Raw genomic sequence first — 15324 nt, forward strand, 5'->3', positions numbered from 1 at the left:
TTTTGATTGATCACCCCACCCATTAATCCCCAAGTAAGGACCCAATGATAAAATCCTTCAGGAATATCCAGGGCTTTTCTTTGCTTCCAGAAGAAGTCTTTGTTCTGGATAGCAGACTCTTGGGGGCGGGAGTCTTCCAGCAGCCATCTTGGGGGTTACTGTGGACCTTCTGCTAGGTTCCAGATCCTCTATTGATTCCCTACCTTACTCGCCTGCTTCAAAAAGGCATAAAAGGGAGAAGAGAAGCAAAGGAAAAGGACAAAAATAAAATTTGCCCTTAGAAGTTATGTATCTCCAAATATAAGGCATTTTTATTTGATAATATTGCTTACATTTTTTAAATATACTTTAAAATAGTTATCTGAATTCCTAGGTAATAAGTTCTTTTGAGGTTAATGGTAGGTGCTCTGCTTATGAATCCAATACACAACCACAGCCACATCTGCTTTTTATGTTTTAAGGGTGAAAATATTTTAATATCTACTCTGAATTATCACTTGGCAATGGAGAGGAATGCTTCAGGCTTCAAACACTCCCGAAGTGAATACAACACCATCATGATATTTTAAAACCACAGAGTTTTAGTTTCATCATTTCAGTTCTTTGAGTTTTACACCCTGGCCCTCAGGCTTGGGACAATGGCAATGCTCATAACGAGAATGAATGTTTAGAAATTAATTCACATCGTTTCTTTCTCTTGTTATGAAAAACAATTTTTTCTTCTAATAATAACGTGACACACCAACTTTTGGTTTCAAGCAAATTTAGTTTCCACATCTTTAATCAAGTAGTATGTAACTTGGCTGCCTAAAATGGAATTGCAAACCTGAAAGCCGCTGCCCCCTACCCTCATCCCACCCATATACATTGGTAACTATTGAGTTGGGAACCATTTCAGAGCTTTCAGCAGGGAACTCCGTATCTGCCTTCCCAGCAGGCTCGTGGGTTCATCTGCCAGTCCCAGCTTAGAACCAAGCTAGTCCTTTTATCTATGTGCATCCCAAATGGGACTTGCCAGGAAAATGCAGGGGAGGTTCTTTCTGCTATCATCTTCCTTTTCTGGAACTTGGCCCACTTAGACTATAGCTTCCAGATCCTTCCAATAAGTTAAAACCCCAGAGGCACTTAACAATTAAAAGAAGGAATAAGAGGCATTCGACTGGAACATGTACATCGTGTATAAAATCTAATTGTTCTTTTTCATGGTCTCCATATTGCTAACGTTGCCCAACTTATAAATGGAAAGTGCCCCATCATTTAATTTGTGCACGAGTCTTACCTTTATGCGACTAGAAGAGAATAAATTAAGAAGTTCTTTTTCTTTTTTTCCCCCAAAGTTAAAATTTAAAACCACTAAGAGATTTCAAGTTCACATTGAATTCTTCTGGGCCAGGAAACGCGTGAGGCCACAAGGAAACATGCACATATCCTTTATGAAGACATTCAGGCAGGACCAAATGAGGCTGGTAGGTCTCAGGCCCCTCATAGGGCCATCCAGCCAAGTACTTAGGACTCAGCAAGTTCTAATTCCAAAATCTTCTTCCCCCAAGGGATAAATACTGGTCAAGCAGACCCACCATCACGTGAGCCAAGCAACAGTTTAACTGGCCCCCAGGGACATTCGTTTTGATAAATAAAATCAAGTAGGCTAACAGGGATGTGCCCTTGCTTAAGCCCCAGGGCAAGTTTCTATTTCCTGTAAATGCTGGACTGGCCCAGATGACCACTAAATGCAGCCAAATCTCTCTCAGTTATGGCCTACTAATTTCCTCACTCCTAAGCAACCTCTTACTCCCTATTTTGTAAAACTACCCTCCCAAGAAAAATGCAAGCAATGTCAGCCAATCAGCATATTTTCTCACTTGCTTTGCCCTTTGCCCTCAAGGAATTTTCCCTTTCCACCCCAGAGCCCCCTTGTACTTTTCTGAAGGAGATGCTGGCGGTGAATCACTCCATAAAGCTGTGAGATTCTAAATTGCAAGAAAAGTTTTCCTTTTAACAGTTTCAGCAACCACAAAGGACCCAAAGACGACTACAGGCAGCTCTGGAGACAGGTGAAGGCGCCATTGAACTTTTTTGAGTTCTCTGCCTTCCTCGCTGTCTCCAAGAGTTGTGTGTGGGTGCCTCTCCAGGTCCCACTCCACTCTGTGCCTCACTAGCTTTTAGCCCAGAGGTTGTTAGCGGGTCAATCTTAATTGACAAGAAGATTCAAATTATTGAGTCCCTAGCCTTTTGCTGCAACCTGTAGTTTCATTTCGCTACTGCTGGTTTCTTTGTTCTGTGCACAAGGTAAAAAGTGCTTTGTCCAGTTTAGCGGGTCAATCTCATTAACAAGAGGCTCAAATTTTGAGTCTGAGTCCCTAGCCTTTGGTTCAGACCAGAGTTTCATTTTTGCTACTGCTGGCTTCTTTGTCCTAGGCACAATGTAATAAGTGAAATGATAAAAATGGGACCCTCAAACTCTAAAAACTTATATTCTTTACCCTCTGGCACCTCCACATATCCCATGTTCAAAAATTATGCAGTCATAAGCTGTGCCTATCTAATGAAATAGCAAAATCTTACCAAAGACAGTCTGGAGTGGCAATGGCCATTATGGGGAATGTTCCAATTAGACAAATTTACTCATCTCAGAGGTGCACTTGAGAATAGGGGCTCCCAAATTAGGCCAAATAGGACGCCTATTTTAATTGGTACTCAAGAGTATACTAAGAAATTGCAAGCCTCTAAAAATACCTTTTAGGGGAGCAGGTATTGCTTAGTGGTTAAGCATCTGCTTCCCATGTACAAGGTCCTAGGCTTAATTTCTGGTACCTCCTCAAAAATATAAAATAAATTAAAAAATTAAAATAGCCTATATATGGTAAATGAATTTTGTATTTCTATATTTTCTGTGAGCATGTATGTGTGTGTGTTTTTATGTCTGGTTCACGGCCTAATTTTTTTTTTTAATTAAAGCTATACACTATCTTTTTGTGCCTATCTATTTTTTAATGTATGATATTTTTCTACCCCAGGATGGTATGATCAAAATAGCATATTAAACTCCTTAAAAGAGCTCTATTCAAATTGGCTTCAAGATAAAAAGGACTTATATATAAATTAATACTTCTAAAGTCTTAGAAATTAAGAAAACCAAACTTCTAACATTCCTAATGAAAAAAAAATATTTATAGAATTAAAACCAAATGTTTAAAAAAAATTCAAGTTCACATAATTCCATAAAACTTTGAAAAAATGGAAGTTTAATATTTGTAATTAAATAAAAAACAGCTATGCCTTCTTAATTATCAATGTTAAGTACAATACAATCATAATTTTATTTTACTTGAGTATGTTCTTCCTAAATTTATACAGGTTTACTGATAAAAATGGGCTACCATTATATAGACTAGACCTTTAAAATGAAGGAAAATGTAAATTTGTGTTTAACCAAATTGAGTTATTTTGACAAACTTTATTTTTAGAATAATTATTTTTTGTAGGATGTTTGAAGACAGTTTCAAAGATCATTTGATAACTAAAGGTATGCAAGTATATAAGTATACAGGATGCACTTTGTTAATGAAAAGAGTAGTTTTGTCCTAAAGTAAAATGACTGGTTGTCTCAGACTGAGAGGTAGGAATGTGTAGGAAAAAACCTGAATGGATATGGAAAGTTATAAATGGTTTTTGGAAAAGCATTTTGTCATGGTCAAGGCTTGCTACAATTTGGTAGGCTTATAAGATTTTTTAAGAATTTTCTTAGATAATATCCTCATGCAAAACTAGAATTTGATTTTCTTTCTGTTAAAATGACAACATTTTCTTGGATTATCGGTCTTCTCTTAGTAAGAGATTGTAACAAGTCTTTTCACTTTTAAAATGAGGTCTCTTTTTTTACAATCATATTAACTCCTATTTATAAACTCTTTTATTGTCACTTTGGTTAAATAGGAACCAAATATTGTTTCACAGTCCCCATTTTCCTATTTAACAATATGTTCAAATACAACAACTTTTGTTTTGCCTTCTCAAAATCAAACCCTACATGACACCTTGTTGATCTCAAACTGTCTATTGGCATTTTCCAGAGGGCTCCTAGAAAATTGCAAAAGATTTGTTCTTTCACCTTGTAAAAAGAGAGGTGCTTTAAAAAGGTTTATTTGATATGAGTTGCATGGGAATTGTCAAATTAAATAGGATTTTCTAAACTTCTATTGGTAAAATGCTATTAACAAACATTTCAGAAACTGCATAAAGTTCCAGAGATTTGTCAATGTCCTCACTGTCCCTGAGATGTCCTAGGACTGATCTGGCCAATATTAGACAATAATATTATTTGGTCATAAATTCCATTATTCTTTTAAAATGTTACATGTCACTGAAACACCCAAATTTTCTTCTCAATTGCATTATTTTTGTAATGAGTATTCATCAGAATATTCAATTTTGTTAAAGTATAATAAGTTAACCATGGTCATTTTAAGAAATGCATCCCTGAAAACACTTGCAATTAGCTACAGGCCAGGTGCTTCATCCTCAACAACAAGGACTGTCTCAGAAGCCCATGGACAGGACGAGGCTGGGTACTCTGGAGCACAAGCTTCCCCTAACACTGCTCCAATAACTGAGACCATGTCACTGGACTGAGTCAAGATTCCAGAATTCTAGTGAAGAAGCTGTTGGGTCATGAGACTGCTAAGGCAAGTGTGTGATTGATGGTTTGAAGCTGTATGGACCCAGAAAATCATATTCTTAAAACGAATCCATTCCTGTGGGTGTAAACCTATCGGTAGGGCCATTTAATTAGGTTACTTCAGTTAAGGCTGGGTGGGTCTTAATCCTCTTACTGGAGACCTTTATAAACAGGATGAATACAGAAGAGCAGAGAGAAAGTCACAGAAGCAAGAAGCTGAAGCAAAGAAACCTGGAAGAGAAGGGAGAGAGTGGCAGACACCCCCACATGCCTTGCCATATGACAGAGGAGTCCAGGATCACCAGCAGCTGGTCTTCAGGAAGAAAGCATTCACTTGATTTGGACACTTTCATGACCTCAGAAATGTAAACTTGTAAGCTAATAAATCCCCATTGTAAAAGTCAATACAAAGAAAAAAAATTTTAATAGTAATAAAAATAAAATAAATAAAAAGCCAATCCATTTCTAGTATATTGCCTTCGGCAACAAGATTGGACAGAACAAGGACTAATTACCTAGAATGGAATGAACTGATAGAAAATGATTATAGTTTTGTTTGAATTATTGTTGATATTTTAATGTTCTAGTTTCTAGATACACAGAATCTCTTACTCTTTTCCCTTAAGTGATGTATAATTCTTAAACATTCTTCTTCTTCTCCATGCCCGGACCCTCCAGAATTTGGAAACTTTTATTGAATATTCTTATCTTTATGGAAAAATAATTATTTGCATAAGTTCAATCAGAATCTGTTCTCCTGTTAACAAGACATAATTGGAGACACTGGTTATATAACCAAGGCTTTAACTGGAATGTCATCTTTGAGAATGATGCTCTTTTAATCAGATGTGACCAGACACTTTTTAGGAACTAAGCTTGACTTTATGGAGCCAATGCTTATGAAATCTTGAAAAAATGGGTCTGGTACCTGGCTCCAGGGTTCCCAGCCTTATAGGTCAGTAAAGAAAGTTGCTTTCTGGACTGCAGGTGAAGTCTGGTGTCAACTTCTAGGCTTGGCTTCCTAGACTCAAAAGTCCAATTGGAGGTACCCTATGAAAAATACTAACAAAACAAACTTTTTAAAAAGCCTGTATGAGACACAATTAGATTTAGTGGTTAAGTAGGTCTAGGGAAGGATAGCAGGGATGGAGGGATGACAGTTAAGGCATATGGGGTTTCCTTGTTGGAGTAATGAAAATGTTCTAAAATTAATTGTGGTAATGAATGCACAACTGTGATTATACTGAGAGCCATTGGTTGTATATTTTGGATGGATTGTGATTGTAACTCAATAAAATTGCTTTTAAGAAAGCCTGCCATTTTTGCTGCACTTTTGTAAATAATCAGGCCAAATCTAACGAAACCAGCCTTATTTTATGATTTAAAAAAGTCTTTCTGAAGTGATCTTTGATCAAAAGGAGAGTGATAATAGAGAAATTTTATTTCAGTGGAAAACTATAGCACATTCCTATGAGTTATCAGATTCTGATCCTGTTCCTTGTCTAAGCTATTTTGCATCCCCTTTGTAAACCACAAATAACCACTAGTTTTGTTACCTGTTGTTCATTGGACTGGATCCTGTGTTCTTGCATATATTATCTACCCTAAATGGCAATCAGAAAGTGAACTGAGTGTGTGTCCGGGCAATGTTCCTTTTGAAATTTACAACAAATCCAAGGCTTCACCCAGAGAACTTCACTTCATTTACACTCCTGAGTCAACTGTCCTGGGGTTGTCACTGACACTGGATGGGCCTCTTTCATTGGACTCTTATTTCTTTAGTTAGAAGTTAACATAAACAGAAATGTGAAGAGAGACTTTTAACAGTAGCAGAAATTGCTGAGTCCACTGCAAAAGCTACTGCTTCACAACAAAATCTTTAGCTAGACTTGTTTTAGATAATAGTTTAATAATTGACTACTTGTTAGCTGAACAAGTAGGAGTTTGTGCTGTCATCAGTACCAGTTACTGTACCTGGAGAACACTTCCAGGGAAGTCAAAACCTAGTTACATGAAATAGTCAAACAAGCCATATAGCTCAGGCAAGTAAGTTCTTCTCTGGGCTCATTCTTTTTTTAATCCCTTTGACTTCAGTCGGTTTGGATCCTGGGGTCCTTAGCTCAGAAGCATACTCCAAACATTGGATATTACTCAAAATAATCAGAACAGTCTCTCTAGTACACAGTATCCTTGCGAAAGTTTTAAATGGTTGCATCCAGCCATCTCACCAAATGGTGTCCATTCATCAAGAATGACAGAAATACAAAGAGAACAGAAACAATCAACCACTCAACATCTGTAACCTAGAGTTAATCACCCACGCGAGCCCTCTAGAGCCAGCAGATGGTAACTAGGAGTGGTGCATAATGCCTTTAATCTTGATCAAAAGGGGGAAAATGATAAATAAAATCTAATAGGCACAACATGGAGGCACCTGTGCTAAGCCCCATGGCAAGTTTTTATTTCCTATAAATGCCCGATTTGCCCAGAAGGCTAAATCTTAATCAGTTATTGCCAGCTAACTTACAAATTCCTAAACAACCATCTGCTCCCCTCTTTGTAAAACATCCCCCCAAGTGAAATGGAAACGTAATATCAGCCACTCAGAACATTTCCTTACTTGCTTCCACATTAGCCTGTTTGAGCTTCTCCTTTCCACTCCAGAAGAGCATCCTTCTACTTCCTGAATGGGATACTGCCTGATTCATGAATCACTCAATAAAGCTATGAGACCCTAAGTTTTCCTTTTAGCACTTTTAAATATCAGTTGGACATACCAGCACATCCTCTAAATTTATAGATTAACACCAGTAATAAAGTAAGACCAGCACCCAGTAATTGAGTAATTGCAAGAAGCACTTGATAGGTATTCTCTCCACTTCTCCACATAACCCTGGAAGGTTGATACCATTGTTATTCTTTTTCACAGACGAGAAAATTTAAGGCCCAACAAGGATAAATGAGTTATACATGGTCCTATAGCAAGTAAGGGCAGAACTAGGATTCAAACCTAGGCCTCTCCAACTCTCAAGTACTTGGCCTCCACTCTGCACTGCTTCCCGTGCCCATTCATGCCCCCAACTCTCAGAGCTGTTGCAAACCTTCTTAGCCTTTTCTGAAAATAACATGGTTTCTCCCCATCTACATCCCAGATTCTGTGGCCCAACTGGACTATTACGTGTCCTAGCCTGGCTCAGGCCCCAGAATGGTCTATCTGCCCTGCAGGTAACATTCCCCAACAGCTCATCTAAGACTCACTTTTCATGTCGACACCAGGGGCACAAGAGCAAGCAGGCCCAAAGCAAGGCACACAGCAAGGCCCAGAGTCACAGCTGAGGTCAGGGGTGGGATGCAATGTTATATAGCAAAGACAGTAAAGAATTAGTCTAGATGTCTACAAATATTTTCTGTAAAAGATCAGATGGTAAGTATTTTCAGCTTTGTAGGCCATATAGTTTCTGCCACAACTACTCAGCTGTATATCAGTAAATAAACTTATAGGTCTTTCCGTGTTCCAAAAAACTACTTACAAAAATAGGTGGCAAAGATGTATTTTATTGATAAAGGGCGGGGGGGGGGGGTAATGGAAAAAGGTGTGCCAAATGTATGCTATGAGCCATGGTTGGTGGTAATAGTCTGATGATATTATCTCATAATCTGTAACAAATGTTCCATCACAATGTGGTGTGTTGGTTAAGGAGTGTTGTATGGGAATTCTACACATGTTCATGATTGTTTTGTAAGTTTACAACTTCTATAATAAAAAATATATTTTTTGAAAATTATAATAGAATGGGTTGGGGGGAAAAATATACCAAATGTAAGATGTGGACTATAATTAATAGTAATATTTTGATGATATTCTTTCATAATTTGTAACAAATATTTCACAACAATGCAAGGTGGTAGTTGTGGGCTGATGTATTGGACCCCTGTATGATGTTATGCATGTTTGTTTTGTAAGTTCATGTCTTTTACTATACACTTATTGTTTATGTATGCTCAGGTATGGATGGTATACTTCAATAAAAAAATTTTTTTAAGTTTGTTACATGAGATATGCCCCAAGATCCATAATTTGTCAACACCTTTTTAGGGTAATCGTTGGAATCTTTCATAGAGGGTAATAGAGGGGATACTATGGCCTTAACAAAGCCACTTTTTTCCTCATCTGTCCTTAATTTTTTCATTTAGAAAAGGAAGGGGCTGAACTAGTCCTGTAGATCTATAAAAATTCTTAGATTCACAGTCCAAATTATATTAAGAGGTAAACCTAAAGGTATGTTCTGGAGTCTAGTTTAAGAGATTACTCTTAGCCTAACAGAACATCATGTTTGTATTTTATTGTTCACCAGCACAGGCTGAAATCCTCAGTTTTATTTGGGAAAGCTTTGCCATGCAAAAGGCACTGATCAATAGCAATATAATCTTCGCTCCATCAAAATCAAAAAGATTTCTCCATCCATCTAAGCAGAAAGGCAGCCAGATATATGGAATGAAAAACAAGCTAATACTTTTAATGACAAATGAAGAGCAAAGCTTTATTGATTACAAAAATAAAAAATGAAATACTAGGGAATAAACATTGGGAGGTTTCAACAAAGGTTAAAAAGAAACATAAAAAAAAAAAAGAAACATACAATTAACTGATCCAGAAAGATAAGCTATAGTGGAGGGACACTATAAAACAGGAAGCAGGCATCCTCGGGGAACACAGCACTTAATTGAAGGTTATTTCATTTATCATCGTCGCCTTTATTGACACATCAATAGCATGTAATTCAGTGCACAACAATATCACGGGAGGATATTTCTGCCTTTTCCCCTACCATTAATCTTTCCTGCCATGCTGTTGCCAGAATTATGAATAAGAAAATTTATGTTAATAGCTGCTGCAGAGAAAACTCATGTGAAATACTCTGCAACTATCCATAAAATCAGAGCAACGTGAAGGAGTTTCCAAACATCTGACTTTTTGAAAATTTACATCAATGATTCTCAACTGGGGTGTTTGGGGCTCCCAGGAGACGAGAGGGAATGTCTGGAGTCATTTTTGATGGTCACAGCTGGCATCTAGTGGGGAGAGGTCAGGGGTGCTGCTAAACATCCTGCAATGCAGAGAACAGGCTCCCTCAACAAAGCCTCACCTGATCTAAAGGACTGGTAGTGTCGAGGTTGAGGAACCCTGCTTTACATAAGTGAAAAAAGCATCAGTCGAGATTGACAGCAACTTTTTAATCATGGAAACTCCAAATCATGGAGTCCAACCGCACAGTGAAGTGATATTTTTTGGATCATTCCTGAGGGTTGGAGATAGAATCATGTCCCCCGTCAAAAGGCACATCAAAAGGCACGTTCAGGCCCAACCCCTGCTCACGTGGGTATGAACCCATTTGTAAAAAGGACCTTTGACGATGTCACTAGTTAAGCTGTGTCCAAACTGAATGAGGGTGGCCTTTAATCGAATATGGCTGAAGTCCTTAGAAGGAAAGAAAACTGGACACGGGAAGCAGCCAGACGCTGGAAATCAAAGGAACTCAGAAAAGAGAAGGCGCTGCCACGTGCATTGTCATGTGGTGGAGAAGCCAAGGAACCCCGAAATTGCCAGCCAGCCAGAAAATACTCCAAGAGGAAGCAAGCCTTCCAGCCTCGGAACCATTAGCCAATAAATTCCCATTGTTTAAGTAAATCCCTTTTATGGTATTTGTTTTAGCAACTAGGAAACGAAGACACGGAGTGACTTCATTGTGAAATCAGGCTACATTTTAAGCCAGGTTTGTCGTGTCAAAAGATTTTATGATGACATACACTGAAAGTCAAAATAAATCTATAAATTCTTCAATCATGAACAAATTCATGTTCACTTTAATAAGATTAATAAATATGTTGCATTTGTATATATGAACAAAGATAGATAAATCAACATGCCTTATGGAATAACAATAAAAATTACGTTAACTAGGAATAAAATAATTGCAAACTCTTAAAAAAAAAAAATAAAGATCGGCAGAAGGGCTAAAGAAAAACAACATTCCAAAAGGCAAGGCACCAATTCCAAGCCCTGTCCCAGAAATGAGAAATGGATCAAAATAATGAGTACCTCATATGAATTAATACTTTAAAGTACAATAAAATGCCTTTATTACTATGTTATATAGAATGAAGTAGGGGAAAAAACCTACAATATCAAAAGAATTGTGAATATTTTTTAAACCAGAGGACAACATACATGGCAGGAGAGTCTTCATCTCATTTGAGTTGCGTCTTGACAATCACACACAACATCAGCTTTTACTGTAACTTGTCATGATGTATCTCCAACAAGATATAATTTATCAGCGGGTCAAAGAGCTGGAAAATGAATATCTGTTTAGCTAAACAGATTACATCTGTTAGCAAATTTGTCCAAATAATTTGTCATCCTTGCTTACACTATATAGAGGGAGACCATTTGTCACTTAGGTTATTTCTAGAACCCAAGGGCTTGTTATCAGTGCACTGCATAGAAACATTTTGTACACTTGCATATATACACTTTATATGATTTATAGGAACCATTTGGAATACTTTTACACAACTTGTTTTCTAATAAAAAATGAAGAGAGCACAGAATCACTTATATGACTCTTTCAGATGTCTCTCCATTGCATTGTCCTTCCACTCTGTCAGAAATTGGTGTCATTTCCACTTCAATTCATTCCTAAACTGCCCCAGGTAATAGGTTTTCAGAAAAAGCACATAAGAGTGCTTAGGATTAAGTTCATGGGCCTGATTAAAAAAGTCCTAGCAAATAAACTCTAGCCCTTCATTAACTGCAAAAGAAGAGCTCTCCACTCCTTCTACAGGCTTCCCTCAGCAAAGGGTTAGCGTCAGGTGACCCACGTTCACAGCCCACCTTGAGCACTTTCTGGTTGTAATGTTAGTCATGTAGCATAACCCTCAGCTCCCTCCAGGTAAAGTGGAGACAATTCCCCACCTCTGGGGACTGTTGTGAGGATGAAATGAGATTACTGGTAGAAAGTACCAAGTCTAGAACACAGCCTGCGTTTACGTCAGGTATCATTATCAGCTAAATGGAGTCTGCAAACTACCCCCATGTTTTGGGCTGAACCTGATGCTGGGTACCAAGACTGTACAAATGAGGAAGACACATTCATTTCCTTTGGGTCGATCACAGTCTCACAGAGGAAACACACCAGTCTCTTCCACTGCAGAGGATAATGGACAAGTGTCTCCTCTAACACTGGGATTAATGGTTACTGCCATCTGGCCCCACTCCCACCTTCACCATTTAAGGACATAAAATGGACTTTGGCTCCTCCTCCTTGTATCACAGGAAACTGTTCACTTCACTGGTGCCTACTTGCCCAAAGTTTTTTCACTGTCCCTTGTTTTCCTTCTCTATGTTGCTTGCTCACGTTCTCTCTCAGCTATTGACTTGATTTGAGAATTATTTAATTTATTATTTGCTCAGCAGGCAACCCTATTCCTTTCCTTGCTAAATATTATTTTCTAAGCCCTGGCAACAGTGACCACAAATACTATAAGTATCCATGTAGTCTTAATCCATTTACACAGTTTCTGGCTGGTTTCAGATAGTTTCTGAAATTATGTATTAAATAACAAAATGCATCAGCTTTTTGGCATTTTATCCTTTTATGAAACTTTACATGTTTTTTGTTTTGTTTGGCTTTCTTTTACAGAAACTTTGTGAGATATGCAGCTACTAACACACAGTTCCCTAGACTGTCTTATTAAATTCAGAAAATAGCAACAATCATCCAAGTGATTCAAGTTGCAATTAAAAATGCTTCTTCAGTTATTTGTCCATCATCAATATTGCCCATAGCCAAGAAGTTAATGCTAGGTCAATGTTTTAGTTTTCTGTCTGCCAAAGTAAATACCAGGCAATGGCTTGGATTAAACCATGGGAATTTACTGGCTCATAGTTTTGAGGATAGGAAAAGTCCAAATCAAGATGTCATGAAGGGAAGTGGACTTGGCCCAATGGATAGGGCATCCGCCTACCACATGGGAGGTAAGGCCTCCTTGACCCGCATGGAGCTGGCCCATGTGCAGTGCTGATGGGCGCAAGGAGTGCCCTGCCACAGAGGGTGCCCCCGCATAGGGGAGCCCCACGCGCAAGGAGTGCGCCCCGTATGGAGAAACACCCACTGCGAAAGAAAGTGTAGCCCACCCAAAAATGGTGCCGCACACACGGAGAGCTGACACAGCAAGATGATGCAACAAAAAGAAACACAGATTCCCAGTGCCACTGATAAGGATAGAAGCAGTCACAGAAGAACACACAGTGAATGGACACAGAGAGCAGACAACCGGGGGTGGAAAGGGGAGAGAAATAAATGAAAATAAATCTTTTAAAAAAAAAAAAAGATGTCATTAACGTGATGCTTTCTTCCAGAAGACTGGCATGGCTACATGTGATCCTTGGCCTTCGCTCCTTTGTTACGTGGCAATGCACATGATAGCCTCTCCTGGCCTCTCCTTTCTCTTTTGGGTTCCATTGACCTTAAGTTCTTGCTTCCCATGGCTTTCTCTCTGTCTAAATTTCATTCTGCTTAGAAGAGATTTCAGTAATAGGATTAAGACCCACCCTAACTGAGGTGGGCCACATCTTCTTAACTGAATTAACCTCATCAAAAAGTCCTACTTAAAATGGATTATACCCACAGGCATGGATTAAGTTTAAGAACATGTTTTCCTGGGGTACAAGATCCAAATCAGCCCGGGTTCTGTCTTTGGTCTGGGCATTCTGGGAGCAGAGCTGGAAATAAACATAGGGATTACTCTGTTCAACCCCACATTTGACATAGGGGAAACTGAGGCCTGCAAAGAAGATACGATCTAAAAACAGTTGTAGGAATTCACTGCTATGCAGTTCTGCTCATGCAGGCCACTTCAGCACCACCCAGTGGTCCCTTGAAAAAGTCAGCTCTCTTCTTGCTGCTTCTCTGTCTACAGAACTTGCCCCCAAGAAAACAACCACTTTTTCCCAGCTAGCCCTTTGTCTATCTCCAGCTTGATTTGAAGGGTCTTTAAAAACAAGCTCCATTAGGTCAAAACAAAACAAAAACCTACAGTTTTGATTCTGACACCACTGGGATTCTGACTTAACAGATCAAGTTAAGGACTACTCACATCCTACACCAAGACTCACTAAGAACTCCCACAGAACACCCCCAAATGGCATCACCCTGGGTCCATATTTCATATAGTTACAATTTTATTGAGTGTCACAGGGTTCTTTTCTTGCCACTGGCAAGAGGGTGAGTGTTAGAACTGAGTACAGCCTTTGGGGTCACCATGTTTTTGTGCCATCCCAGACCTTCCCTCCTCCTCTCCATCACTCTCTGCACCCCTCATCTCTTGCTTCCCAGAGAAGTCCTAGGAAGGATGCACACCATTCTCCTACCTGTACATCCCTGATTACTGCCACCACCACCTTTGCTGCCACCCATTAAGGAGCCCCATGAGAGACACCTACTGACAAAGTCTACTCAGCCTGCACACTGGCCAGACTGGACACACACAGAAGCTTGGTCTTCCCAGCAGCTCCCAGGAGGGGCCAGGACACACAACCCGGAAGTGCAGGGGTATGGACCAGAAGGCTAGGAGGCAGGCAGTTGCCAGCTGGAAACTGCTCGCCCCAACTCCCCACTTTGGAGGATTCTCAGGTGCAGGGATTCCACGCCTCTGGTTATCAAACATGGCTGTTTCCTTATAAAATTCTGGCCCACTCTGAAACATACCAACATCGGATTTACTTTCCTTGCTTCTCTTTCTCATTTCATTTTTTCTCCTGTTCGGCCTTTAGGATTTTGCCACCCACCCCCTTGTCCCCATTAAGCTTTAGTACAGGGGTCAGCAAGGTTCTTCTGCAAATGGCAAGACAGTAAATATTTCAGGCTTTTGCAGGTCATACAGTCTTTGTCACAGCTACTCAACTCTGCCATAGCAGCACAAATGCAGCCATCAACACAATTTGTAAATGAATGAGCATGACTGTATTCCAATACAACTGTAACTATGTACATGGACATCTGAATTTCACATAATATTCATGCATCATAAAATATTATTCTTCTGATTTTTCAAGCATTTAAAAATGTAAAAGCCATTCTTAGTTCATGGGTCATACAAGATAGGCAACATGCTGGATTTGAGTCATAGGGCAACCCCTAGTTTCAGTCACTGAGAGGGTGGGTATCTTAGCTCATAGGCCATACCAAAACAGGCCAAAGTTTGCCAACCCCTGCTGTAGCATGTAAGCTTTGCCTCAGATCTGTTTCCTAGAGACCCCACACTAAGACATACCACAGTCATAATCCTAAAGTCAATTTTTAAAATAATAATAAATTAGAAAAAAATCATTTTTTTAATAAACCTCTGCACTGACATCTTTCCATGGGTGTAATTCTTGACTCCCCATTAGGCCAAGGAGCACATGCTAAAGTCCTTTGTATCCTCTGCTGGTACCCCCTACATGACAGATAAGCATAGCTCAATAAATAAGTGTTGATTCTGTATCAGTAGAAACAAGAAGACAGATTTCATGATGGAGTCAAATTTCATTTTCAGAGCTACCCAAGGATGGGTAGGATGTCTTAAGAAGTGTATTTCTCATC

This window comes from Dasypus novemcinctus, chromosome 6 (genome assembly GCF_030445035.2).
Source record: "Dasypus novemcinctus isolate mDasNov1 chromosome 6, mDasNov1.1.hap2, whole genome shotgun sequence".
Classification (NCBI taxonomy): Eukaryota; Metazoa; Chordata; class Mammalia; order Cingulata; family Dasypodidae; genus Dasypus; species Dasypus novemcinctus.